At 38.2% G+C, this 12,680-nt stretch overlaps 1 protein-coding gene and 2 long non-coding RNA genes across 4 annotated transcripts in view; 2 read left to right on the top strand and 1 right to left on the bottom strand.

Moving 5' to 3' along the window:
* LOC134527924 (coiled-coil domain-containing protein 77-like) overlaps positions 1–12,680 on the bottom strand; it is a 109,485-nt gene that overhangs the window by 3,836 nt on the left and 92,969 nt on the right. The gene's annotated exons all lie outside the window — the stretch shown is intronic.
* LOC134527927 (uncharacterized) overlaps positions 1,527–12,680 on the top strand; it is a 51,643-nt gene continuing 40,489 nt past the window's right edge. The window contains exon 1 of the long non-coding RNA XR_010074316.1: positions 1,527–2,436. This is a non-coding gene — a long non-coding RNA (uncharacterized LOC134527927). The remainder of the gene's footprint in view (positions 2,437–12,680) is intronic.
* On the top strand, positions 3,532–10,702 carry LOC134527928 (uncharacterized). Of its 2 annotated transcripts, none has more exons than XR_010074318.1 (4): positions 3,532–3,616; positions 8,354–8,440; positions 9,439–9,591; positions 10,621–10,702. It is a non-coding gene; the product is annotated as an uncharacterized LOC134527928 (long non-coding RNA). The 2 variants fall into 2 exon arrangements; XR_010074317.1 differs by lacking the exon at positions 3,532–3,616 and adding an exon at positions 6,425–7,462.

Genomic DNA, 12,680 nt, shown 5'->3' with positions numbered 1-12,680 from the left:
GAGTTAAAGAATTAATACAAAATAAGTATTTACACAACATTTACACACTCGTGGAGGCTCGTGGTCACTTAAAGAAAAGGCATAAAAACATAACTATTTATACACTGTGATGTCTGCTGACGTACCAGGGCGCACGCGGGTGCGTCCCTGATCGTAGTAGAGGTGTAAAAGTAACGAAAAAATGTGTACCCGTATGTATTCGTTACTATAACAATTAGTACTCGTTACTTTCGTATCGTTACTCGTTACTTCTGATACCGCATGTCATGGCACATGCTATCTTATGTAACAGCATCGAATCGAGTCGTATTTCGTACGCGTACAGTATGACGTCGCGTAAATAAAAATAAATCGAATATAAACAATTAAAAATATTTGATAATGAACAGCTTTTGTTAACCAAGAAACAATTAACTCTCATTAGAGCGGCTTTATTATAATATATCTTTTAAGATAAGAACATAAAACGTGAAAATACGCGATTATAAAAAACAAAAACATACATATTTATAATTTGTAAAAAATACTTTCTTACGTTGTTTCTGTTCGAATCTAAAACTTTGTCTACACACACAATACCTTTAATAAACAGTAAAAAACTTGGACGACGAGTTTCCAAATTATACTTTTATTAATAAACAAACATCGTTCTTTGTAACGAATAAGCGCGCGCATGCGTGAAACATACGAAAGATGCGAGTAACGAAATGCATTCGTGTGTAACGTTTCGTTACTCGTTACTAGATGCCGCACCCGTTACTCAGTAACGAATACATACGGTTTGCTACAGCTCTAGATCGTAGCACTGCACTTAGGTTGCACTGGTATTTCAAGAGAGGACGTTGACGAGGCATAATCGCCTGAAGGAGCCGAGGAGACACTTGGGTCGACGTCATAGAGTATTAATTTAGTGCTAGAGAAGGTTGAACACAGATTCATGAGAGAGAGAAAAAAATGTTTTTATTAGGTTAGATCGGGGATGGTCATAACTAGTCCAAATGGCAAAAACGATGCTTTTCCCTGGAATCGTGAAGTATCGTATACCTTATATCGAAAAAAAAAAAAGCAATGGCGACTATAATAAATGATGAAAAACACAGAGGTTTCGCTTCACCTGAGTAACAAGCAACTACAGATATGCCTGTAAATATTAGCAATTTTAATCTTTGATATTCAACTTCCGAATGTGAATAGTTCATAAATAACTGCGCAATTATTCATGTTTACGAATATACGCACACTTAAAAACATTTTCAATTTTTTTGTGACTAATATTGGTATACTTAAATTTAAATAAAATACTCAGTTTTAGTCAACTAATAAGATTTTCAAACTGTTGTATCATTGCTACGCCGACCTCCGTAGCGTAGTCGGATGAACGAGTTACGACACCTGATAAAAGAGCCAGATCCTATATACAGAAAAGAACGAAATGACCGAGATGAACGAATCGTTCTGAACGAATCTTTCACGGAACTGATCCGTAGAGTATTGGCTACGTGTTTGCTTCCAGCCTCCCCGACCCGACAACGAGAGGAGGCTGGATCGCGTGGTTGGTTATCTTTATCTACTCTGCATGGGTAAATGAAATTTCAAACGTCTAGTTGTATACTGACTGTTATAAAATTATTGACTGTTGATCGCTGCAAATGCTTCATGCAGTGATTCTATATAATACGGGAGCATTAAATCTAAGAATGTTACGAAAGTGATCTTTCTAACTTTAATTTGTAATCGCACTATTATAGTTAGTACTTGAACATTGCTTTTCGTAGCCAGTGAATCACAGTTGCGTATATGAAACAAGATTATTTATATTGTATTACTTTGACGTCGACCCAAGTGTATCCTCGGCTCCTTCACGCCGTTATGCCTCGTCAACGTCCTCCCTTGTTCCCCCAGTGAACCCTCAGTGTTGTGCATCGGCCAGGGACGCACCCGCGTGCGCCCTAGCACGCCAGTGAGCCAGTGTTAATGTGTAAATGTTTCTGTGTTGTATATATTTCTTTCCAAATGACCGTGACTTTTTAAGTGTGTAAATAATGTAACTGTAATGTATTAACTATCGTGTAATAATCTTGTAATTCTCGTAAACGTGTCGCAGTGTCTATATGTAAGCGCGCCTGGCGCTCATCCGCGTCGCGAGGGGTGGCGCTCTCCCACGCCGGCCGATTCCCCCTCCCCTCCCCCGCTGCCCGCGCGCGACGGCCCGCGGACGGGCGGGGGAGAGCAGTTGAACTCAGGACTCGAGCAGCGGCGGACGCGCGCTCCGCTCCGCGCTGATCGCGAGACGGGTCTATCGAGCTCACGGTCCGGCGACACCACCACAGCACGAGCATTCGCAGCAGCCGCGCTGCCTACGTTGTGCCGCCCACGCGATTGGGTGTCCGAGTTACGAGTTACGAGTTACGTCACGAGTCGGTCATTATAGGACGCGTAAGTATAGTTACGCATCGCTGAACTTTCGCCGACATTACGAGTCAGTACGTAAGCACCGCGCACGCCTCACGTGTCTTTGTGAGGGACATAGTTACTCTTTGCTGCACCATCGCCGACGTTACGAGTTTGTACGTAAGAACCGCGCACGCGTCACGTGCCTTTGCGAAGCAGTTGGATATCAGGAACTTTGTTACGTGGGAGAACTACCAGTACGCGTCGGGACAAGTGGGCCGTACGAGACGGTCTTCGGGGGCCCGGGTCTTCGTGGGAAGGGCGCGCACCCCGCGACGGAACCGCCAGGCCGCGGCAAGCTCTCTGATTGCAATAAAAGAGCTCGTGGAACGATCAACATCGAGTGGTCCTTTCGATCTACCTGTCATTCTACCTCACCATCCCTCCAGGTCCCGCATTTCCCGGTCCCGGCCACGTCGGCCTGGACCCACACCTCTCCGACGAGAGCAGTACGGGCATAACAGGAATTTCTAGTAAACAGGGAAATAGGGACCAGAAGCCGAGGGACGTCAACTTTTTAAGTTACAAATATTAATATACAGGCTATTTACACTCTAGAGAGAGTAAAGTGTTTACATGTAGACCAACACATTTAGAGAAAAAAAGACAAAAATTGAATACTACAACTGCGATTCAGTATGAAGAGAGAAAAATGAAGTACATTAATTAACACCTAAATGGTAAGTGTGAACATTTGTAGTTACTTTCCCTGTTATTTTTAATTCATGTTTTTTTTTTTTTTAGTTTTTTTTTTTCCAAATTTGTGTACGCAATTTTAAACCACTACTTAACAGTTGACATTTTCAGGTATATATACTTTTCATGTTACCCTATTTTATTTGATCAGTTATCGTTTGCTCTTATGAACATGCGCACGCTGTGATTACTAATTCTTCAGACTCCTGACGTCATGAATCATTTCACGAACGAATCAGACCGGGCGCGTGGCCGGTTCTCTCATCTCGTTCTCTCGTTCTCTCCGCGTTTTCGTTCTTCCGAATCTTTCAAGGTACCGGCTCTCAAAGAGCCGGTTCTTTACATCGCGAACGAATCTCAAGATTTCGTTCTCTCAAAGATTCGTTCTTTTTGAACGAATCGTTCACGGACGACCCATCACTAATGCACACCGGCTTACGGTGCGAGGGGTCCTGGGTTGGAGTCCCGGGTAAGGCATGGGTGTACAATATATATTCTGATATTTGAAAATGACTTGAAATTGAGATTCACGCTGAATATAATGACCCTTTGGCTGTTGGCGAAAAGCTGGAGGCCACATAACCCATAAAAAAAAAAAGTATCATTGCTATGTAGATTCATACGATGTAGCTTCCTAATAAAAACAATATAATGCCTGATAAAGGGAGTTATCTTTAAGTTACATCAGAAAGCTGTCTAAAAATTACAATTATTCTTTCTCTTCAAAAGAACAGAATAAATTAAAATGTTTTGTAATGGTACAATGTCATATGTACTTACTGGCTGCTTAATCTACCTTAGCATGCGAGTATGAAATCCATTATCCCGAAACGTTTCGCACAGGGGATCTAAGCTGTTCCAAAATATGTAAATTATTGACGCCACTCCCGCTGCCTGATTAAGTTTTGAGTGAATTTTAAGTTGAAAATGATCTCAGGGGGCAAAAACGGGGTTTCGACCTCGTGGCTGCAGGCAGGAGTGCGTCGCGATTTTAAAACTACTTGGGCTGTTCAGGCCACCCAGGACGCCTTGAAAATAAAAGGAAAACCGACTGGAAAGATACTGCACTTTATTAAGACCGTTACACTTGATTGTCCAATGCCTGGCCGAGTCTGTTGTCAGACCATCGCTTCACGATAGGTTCAATACAGTGATATTGCGTGCGAACAGGATAGATTGCAAACTCGTGTCTAATGATTTATCCTTGACCGTGGCTAACATGAAGGCTGCGGCAAACCATCGCGGAGCTGAAATACTGCAACTGTTTATGTGGTGAATGACGTTAAACATATAATAACAGCAATATATAATCAAAGTTCCTACAGGTGATTGCAATCTAACCCACTACGAATGCTTCGAAACGTGCGTAAGCTTGGCTAGATGAAAACATATGAGAGTCACAGCCACTTCTTACAGGTAAACAGTGTTATAATTTGGTTAGATTGCAAATACGTATATGACAGTTAAAATCAGTTAGATTGAAAACACGTATATTAAAGAATTAGTACATGACACTCGAGGCTTGCTATAAGCCCTTAAAATATAACGATTCACTGGCGTCGAAGCCTGGAGACTGCGTATGAACCAAGTCCGCTGTCCTAATGTTTAAGGTGTGAAAAATTAAGTAGAATGTTGAAATATCCCTGTTGGTATTAAAATGAATTGTGCGAAGAGCTGCACGTAAGGATGTATGGCTGAGTGGGGTCGGGCGCGGAGCTAAATGAAAATATTCGGTAAACTTAAAACTATTGCGATGAACTGGACGTGGTGCGAAAACTGTAGGTTCTGCGTTCGCGGAGCGACCGACCCCTGTGAGCTCCCGATGTCAACTGGCGCGAGGGCGCCGCGCGACCTTGCGCCAAGACACGTGTAGCGCGGGAAAACAGAATCGACCAGTTTTGGACTTAAATTATATATTTGATATTACATGATTATTTAACAATCGCACATAGTTTTCATTTTATTACAGTAGGCCTATCTTTCAATTGTTATTAATTTGGTTGTTTTAAAAAGAATTACTGATTTAATTATACATTAACACATTGCCACACCCGGCCGGGCACTGTAGTTGACATGGTGTTCGTTGCGGCGCTCGTTCACTCACACAGCGGACATATCGCTCGGGCGTGTTCGTTGCACTTACGAGTAAGTGTTGTTGGGACGTAACGGCCTGTGCGATCCAGAGGGAGCACCGGCGGTTGGTGTCAATATATTTAACCTATCTCAAGTACAAGTTTCAAGTTCCCACTTTTGGTTCACATTTTCATGAACTCCAACAAAAAAAAGGGGGGAGAGAGAAACTATTTCACAGCTAGTGTACTGAGGTCCTCACGGTAGACAAATTAAGTAAAAATTATTGCCGGAGTAACGAATGGTGCTAAGAAATTAATTTTGCTGCTGATTATGGGTTGAATTCCCCAACGTAGCCATGTTAATGTTTTAAGTCTTACACATAGGCACTGAAATTATTTGTATTAAATTGTAGGGCACAATATTTATTATAAGCCGCAATTTGTTTAAAAGTTAGCTAATTGTAACTAACAATTGGGCTTGGACAGCTTAATACTCAAGTGAATGAAAACAATACAACCGAATTAAGAACCTCCTTTTTTTTAAGTCGGTTAAAAACTAACTTGTTTTCATGCTTACCAAATCTAATTTTCCACGTAGAACTGTTTGTTTACTCTTACTTTTAAGCTGAGGATTTTATTTACCTAAATTATACTTACATAAAAATAAACACATTTATTGAATCAGGATAGTTTAGTTTGAAAAGCGTCACTTGATCACATTTCAAATAAAACAATTGGAAGTTTTTGAAAAGCACAATATGTCACAAAATATTTTTTGCCCAAACACACTTTACAGTAAATGGAAAAAATAATTAAAACTATAAAAAAAATTCACCTTTTCTTCAAACCTTTCACTTTGTCGCCGTCCCCGTTGCCTGATCTGATTCTACGTGAATTTAAACTGGTTGATTAATTTTGGATCTCAAGGGTGGGGTTCCTGGCCTCGTGGCTGCAGGCAGGGACGCGGCGACAAAGGACTCCCCGGGCTGTTATGGCCTCCCAGGACGCCTTATTAATGAAACACACACGTACTTGTAGCCGTTTTATTGCGTAGCACAGTCTACACGTCACACGTTCACGTAACTGGCCGCTTCATCGTCGACCTAAGCTCCGCGCACGATGAACCTGTTCTGGCTCATGCGAGATTACTCGGACGCGACGTGAGGTGTGTGGGCAATCGGCCCCGCAAATTACTTATGAAAACACATGACACTATAAGGACGGCAGGTCCCGCGAATTTACTTATGAAAACACATTACACTAAAAAGGACGGCAGGTCCCGTGAATTTACTTATGAAAACACATTACACTAAAAGGACGGCAGGTCCCGCGAATTTACTTATAAAAACACATTACAATAAATCACTGTGATTAGTCCCGCACAGGAGGATGTGCACAAGCAGCTAGTCCGCGGGGTGGCGAAGGCCACGTTAAGCTGGGTACGGACACGGTGGAATCTGGTATGATATCGCACACGTGGCCGTGGCACGTCCCAGTTGATGACTCGTCCGAATGTTTGTGGTCGCGTTTGGCGCCATGCCGCCCTGCGTGGGCAAAGAACTATGTCCCGAGGTGGGGCGTTATAGCGTGAGGCGCAGGTGCCACGAAGGATCACCTAAATTATTACGTAAGATATAAAAATCCCTGGATGGGATACACATTTTATTAATAGACCGCGCGAGGCTGCTAACGGCCGATGTGGGCCGACCGGGGAGCTGATATAAAAACGGTTTGGCTATAATTACCTATTGCAGTTACAAGATGTTGGCGCGAAAGTTGAAGGATCCCCGTGCGTGGGCTGCCGGCCCGGGCGAGTGCTGGATGGCGACTGACTAACCTCCCTGACCGCCGGGGCCAGGGAGGGGGGAAATTCCGCGGGAAAACTGCGGAGCGCGGGAAGATGACTTCGGCCAGTTTTGTGAATGATAACCCTTTATAAAATGATTATTAAATTAACATTGATTATTGATGGTTTTAGATTTATGAGTTTCTGTTTATCTTATAAAATGCATGAATAAATAATACCCTTGCGCAGTGCCACACCCGGCCGGGCGCTTTGCACACGTAGGGGGCCGTGACTGACGTCACGCCGTTCGGGGCACTGCACTATTTTGCGCGCGCGGGCGAGTTCGAGGCGCGGCACAAATCAGGTGTTGAGGACACATAACGGCCTGTGCTCTCAGAGGGAGCACTGACGGCGGCGTCAACTTTTTGCCGCACAGTAATGCATCTCTGAATTGATAGTAAGGCTCCATTTCTGAGTGTTTCATTTCCTATTGTTGTTAGCAGTTAAAATACGCGAATAATAGCTACTGTTCTTAACTTTCTGCTCGTCGTTGAAACAGTGCTCCGCACCATTCAGATTATTTACTGGCACGGAGGAGGTGGGGTCAGATCCCATTAGCCGAGGAAGGGTCCGAAGTAATGGCAGCACGGCAGCCGGCTACAGGCTCCCGCGCGCAAGACAGGCGCAAGTGAACCTACTCGCGGCCAGAAAAAATTGCTGAAAATGCAAAATACGAAATATTTCATGTTCTAATGAAGTTAGCAGTATGCCACTGCTTACTTTTTTTTATCTTTACTTTAAAAGGAAAAATAGTGCAGGCTCTAAATATTTGTATATATTAGAGCCTGTTTTTAAGACCACTTTTAAGTTTTCTTGAATTTAAAAACATAAAATAAAATACTTACCAATTTTTTTTCTACAATATTAACCTGTACGACGATTTCTGTTGTAAAACTGCAGCAAACAAGCCAAGTACAAAATTTTTATCTGAAAAATTGTAGAAGATGTAGAAAACACTTTTTAACGCACAATTCCCTATCAAGTCGCCCGACCAGGGACGGCCTTAATGCATTAGGTTATTGGCCATTATTAACTACGTAATTTACATGCTTAGATGATTATATAAAACAGTAGGTGCTAGTCATTAGTGTAGTGAACTTAGACTTAATGATATTTAAAACCAGCAGATATACAGTTTTACCACGACAGCGACAGAGGTTATGTAGTCACTTATCGTAGTGCTTTTGGTATGTTAGATTATTTATTGTTAAAATAATTTGTAATAACTACATAACGTACCATACTGTTTCTGTCGTAAAGTGTTTACCAGTGCTTTGTTATTTGACAGGTTTTAAAGAGAAGGGAACAGCTGAAACTCTTTTTCATATCCCCCGGATTTAGGTGGAAAACTGAAACAGCAGGAGAAGATACAAAGGTAAGGCCTATGTAATTAAATTCACAACATTTATGATATTGTTTTCCATTTGTCATGTTTTAATGTTTCTATACATTAAGACATATTTTACAAAGATGCTGCCAATCATTGCTGATTGTTTTGCATAATTTTGTTAGTTTAGTGCAGTTAAAATTGATATTTCACTTAATTTTATAAATATTCCAATTTACTTTTAGTTATGAATGTTTTGACTAAAATGCCTTAAGGAAATTACATTCAGTAATTTTTTGTTCACAGCTGAGGGTGTTAGCTTTAACAAAATATTATTATGGTTGTTAAAGGCATGCTATTTTTTATCAACACTTAAAGCACATATTCTTACAAATATATGTATAAATTATAACTTTGTCCATCCACCGTATTTTAACTTGATATTATACTTGCCTATGTACAATCGAGCAGTCGGTAATGGTTTCGTAAAGTTATTCAAAATGTAATTGTAGTCAAATGTGTGTATATATATAATCTGTATCATTACATATGAAATGTAATAAATAGTGTTATTAGATGTGTCATAAAATAACATTACACAATGTTCATAGTAGACATCGTCATAATAAGCAATTAAAATTAACACAAATTTGCCTTAGAAACAGAAACCTAGACAATATTAATTGTTAAAATAAAGCAACATTATCTGTTTTCTAGTGTAGTAGGTATGTATTTGACTTCACAGTGTCAAGTGAAATATTAATGAATGACATTCCCAAATTCTAGATAACAACACTTGCTTAACCTGTGAATATATAAATTAATAACTGTTTAAAAGTTTGTTTAAGCAAATTAAGTTTTACAATGAACTACTTAGGATGAATTTGTTATTAGTCTCATGATTGTTTTCTGTGTTTTCATGGTAAATCATATTAAATCATGTTGTGCAGGTAGAAGTGGCTCAGAGTACAAACACAAGTAACACGTACTAACACTTCGAAAAACGTAATGGTTTTGTGTACATTGAATTATTTCCTTTCTTGCAGGAACACCCCTCTGGATGACTGTAATCTTTCATTACATTCTAATGAACAGCCATGCCAAAAACCTAGAAAGCTGATTCCAAACTGATTGCGCAGAAAACAAAACAGCAGGATGTTTGAGACACTGCTTGAGAACTCAGAGGAAAGCCTCTCGTGGTATGATGTACTATTGAATTTTTTTAATACTGAGAAATAAATAATAATAATAAATAAGTTAAAAATTTCAATTATGATCAAGGATTTGTATTAAAAAATTTATTAAAACAAGATGAAATCTGTTGTCATGAGGAAAGTAATGTTCTTACACTGCAATTGAATTTGTTGATCATAAAATCAGTATTAAATGTTTCTAAGTTATATTTAAGTGACTGACAATTTTTTAAAACAACTTTTAACAGAGGATTAATCTTAAATGGATGAATATTAAAGTAATATATTTTTTAAATATAACATTAAAAGATAACCTTTGAATTAAATTTTTTTTTTCATTTATAGCTCTCAGCTTTCACCTTTCCTCCACAATCCTTCTATCAGCCTCTAATCACATTGTTTTAAAGTCTGTTTGATTGTATGTTTGGTTTTTCTTGAGATTTTTATTTTACCGTTTCGTCATCTGCTCTACAAAACTTGTTACAGCTACTGTACCTAAGTCCCCCAGTGTTCACTTATCTACTGAACTCATATTTGTGAAATTATTATTACAGTGAACCCAGTTTGATACAAATTTCATGTTTTTTTTTTTTAAATTTGTAATAATAATATTCAAAACTTGTATTCAGAGATTTCATTAATTATCTCAAAAACTCTGAAAGTTGATTATCTCATACACTGCATTGGAAAATTACCTATATTTATTGCCAGCATTACTTATTTTCACCAATGGACTTGAACATGACATTATAATGCAAACAAATATTTATCAAACATTCAGCTGAACATTGAGAACTTTGTATTATTGAGGTAATCAATGAGGTTTGACTAATTTGCTTTTCACTACATCAAAATCTTGGTTTTATAAATTTTCTTTACATAGGTGTCTATTATGTCACTTTTTTCTGAATTCATCCTTCTCTTTCTTCTCTTTAATATTTCAGACTACTATTAGCATGTAGGTACTGTGTTGTCTGTTCAATTTAGGAAAACACATGGTTGGTAGATGATGGTATTGTGTTAATGTGTTTTTAGTTACATCAAGCAGAACTAGCCTTCTGAAATTGTTGGTGTGACAAGAAAACATGAGCTCACTCCCAAAGCACATTGTTTGGTGAGGCTCAGAAATTGAAGCTTTCAAAACTTCTGGACAAGAAAGTCAAGTCTTTCAGGGCAAGAGTGCAGCTGGCTGAGAAATTCAGCACAGTTGAATGTTTCAACAGCATCATTTCCAAGGATGATAAAGTAGTCTCAAACATCATTTGATTCCAAGTAACTAACGAAAGTTATATAGCCCGGGGTAGGCGGTTTACTTATGAAGACAAGATTTTTTTCACTGTCTTTACTTAAGGAAAGTCTGAAAGGTCATAAATTCTTGTCTAAGTTTTTTGCCCTACCTTCAAAAAGAACTCTGACAATTCTTGGTAAAATCCCATTTCAGCCAGGAATAAATAGAGCTATAATACACCATCTTATCAAATTGTGTCCAAAATGAACGAGTTAGACAATAATTGTGTGTTGTTTGATGAAATGAAACTCGAAACTCACATTCACTATAGTGAAAAAGACGATATCATAGAAGGTTTTCAAGATTATGGAAACAATGACACATTCGTACACATTGCCTATTAATCTTATAATTTTTATCTAAAAACTTTGCCTGAAACAATTTTTGATTTGAAGTACCAATGCTGGGGTTGAAACATTGAGGGGTATAATAATAATAATAATAAAAAATCATAACTCCCTTAGTGGTATACTTTCAGATCTGTTCAAACTGTTTGTAAATCTTATAATGTTTACTTAAAACAATTGTGTGAAACATTTTTTATAATACAATCCATTGTTTCAAGGGATGAAAATAACAAGGGTAGAAAATCAAAATGCCATTACTTTTTTTAAAATATGGTTACTTTCAAGTTCACTATAATTCATTGTAAAAATTCCTAAACTTTATCTAAAACCTTCGGTTGAAAATGTTTTTGATGAAACGAACTATTACTAGGGTTATGCACTTTTCGTGTTTATTTGTTCACAGAATTTGAGGTTATTTTTCTGGAAAATCGGTGTTATTTTTCTCTGAAAGGGAGGTTATTTTGACTACCAAAATGGATAACAGTAATACCAATTTCATATCTCAAGTGTCGTGAAAATTGTTTTAACACTTAATACACACCAAATACTAACGACTTAATATTAAAAAAGATGATATTAAAAAGGTATAATTGAAATTGAATGTCCAGTATTTAGAGAAGTATGAAGTCATTTCTCAATTCTGATTTAAATACTTACTGTACTCACTAAATTGTTCACTTCAAACCATTGGCAAACTGGGACCTTACTGCTTCAAAATTATTACAACACTTAATCAACACAGCAAACACTATTTAAAATGAAAGTTAACTTTGTACACAAACGTGCTTTCAAATAAATTAATTTTCTTTTCAATACGGACAAACTATCAATAAAGGAACTAATTGCCTTGGGTCCAGAAGAGTGAAATAAAATTAAGATTCTTGAACAAAAATTATAATAATTTTTTTATTAAATGACACATCTCAGAAAGAAAAATTTTGAGTCATAATTAAACAAAAACAAATATGAAATAGTCCAGTCTATGGTATTTCTTGCATAATGTATGAATGTTAAACAAAAAAATATATATATACTAAAACAATAAAATTTAATAGATTCCTTTAAAGTGTTCAAAACGTAAAAGTTTTGGGGTTTTGCTCCGGTTTGCTCACGCACGATAGTCCTAGCTTCAAGACCTCTAGACCTGTGTGTAGCTATTATGAAGTATTTTGAATTAATTTATAGTTTTCTGCCAAAATGTCACTGTTTATTTAATTTATCATGAAATTAGGAATGGACCGAACTATGTTTATTAATATCTGGGGTGATATTAGCGGTAAAATCACGTTGGCGTCACTACACGATGCTAACGCCGGCCATACCTGATAGCTGTACGATTAATTACCGTCTCAAAATACCTCACAAACTGAGGTATGAAAAGTGAGGGAGACAATAGCCTGCAGACAGTTTTGATAAGGGAGGGGTGTGTGGGATGCAGATGAGGGAAAATAGGTATTGTG

Source organism: Bacillus rossius, chromosome 1 (genome assembly GCF_032445375.1).
Source record: "Bacillus rossius redtenbacheri isolate Brsri chromosome 1, Brsri_v3, whole genome shotgun sequence".
In the NCBI taxonomy this organism is placed as follows: Eukaryota; Metazoa; Arthropoda; class Insecta; order Phasmatodea; family Bacillidae; genus Bacillus; species Bacillus rossius.
This window is presented reverse-complemented; position numbering and strand designations above follow the sequence as displayed.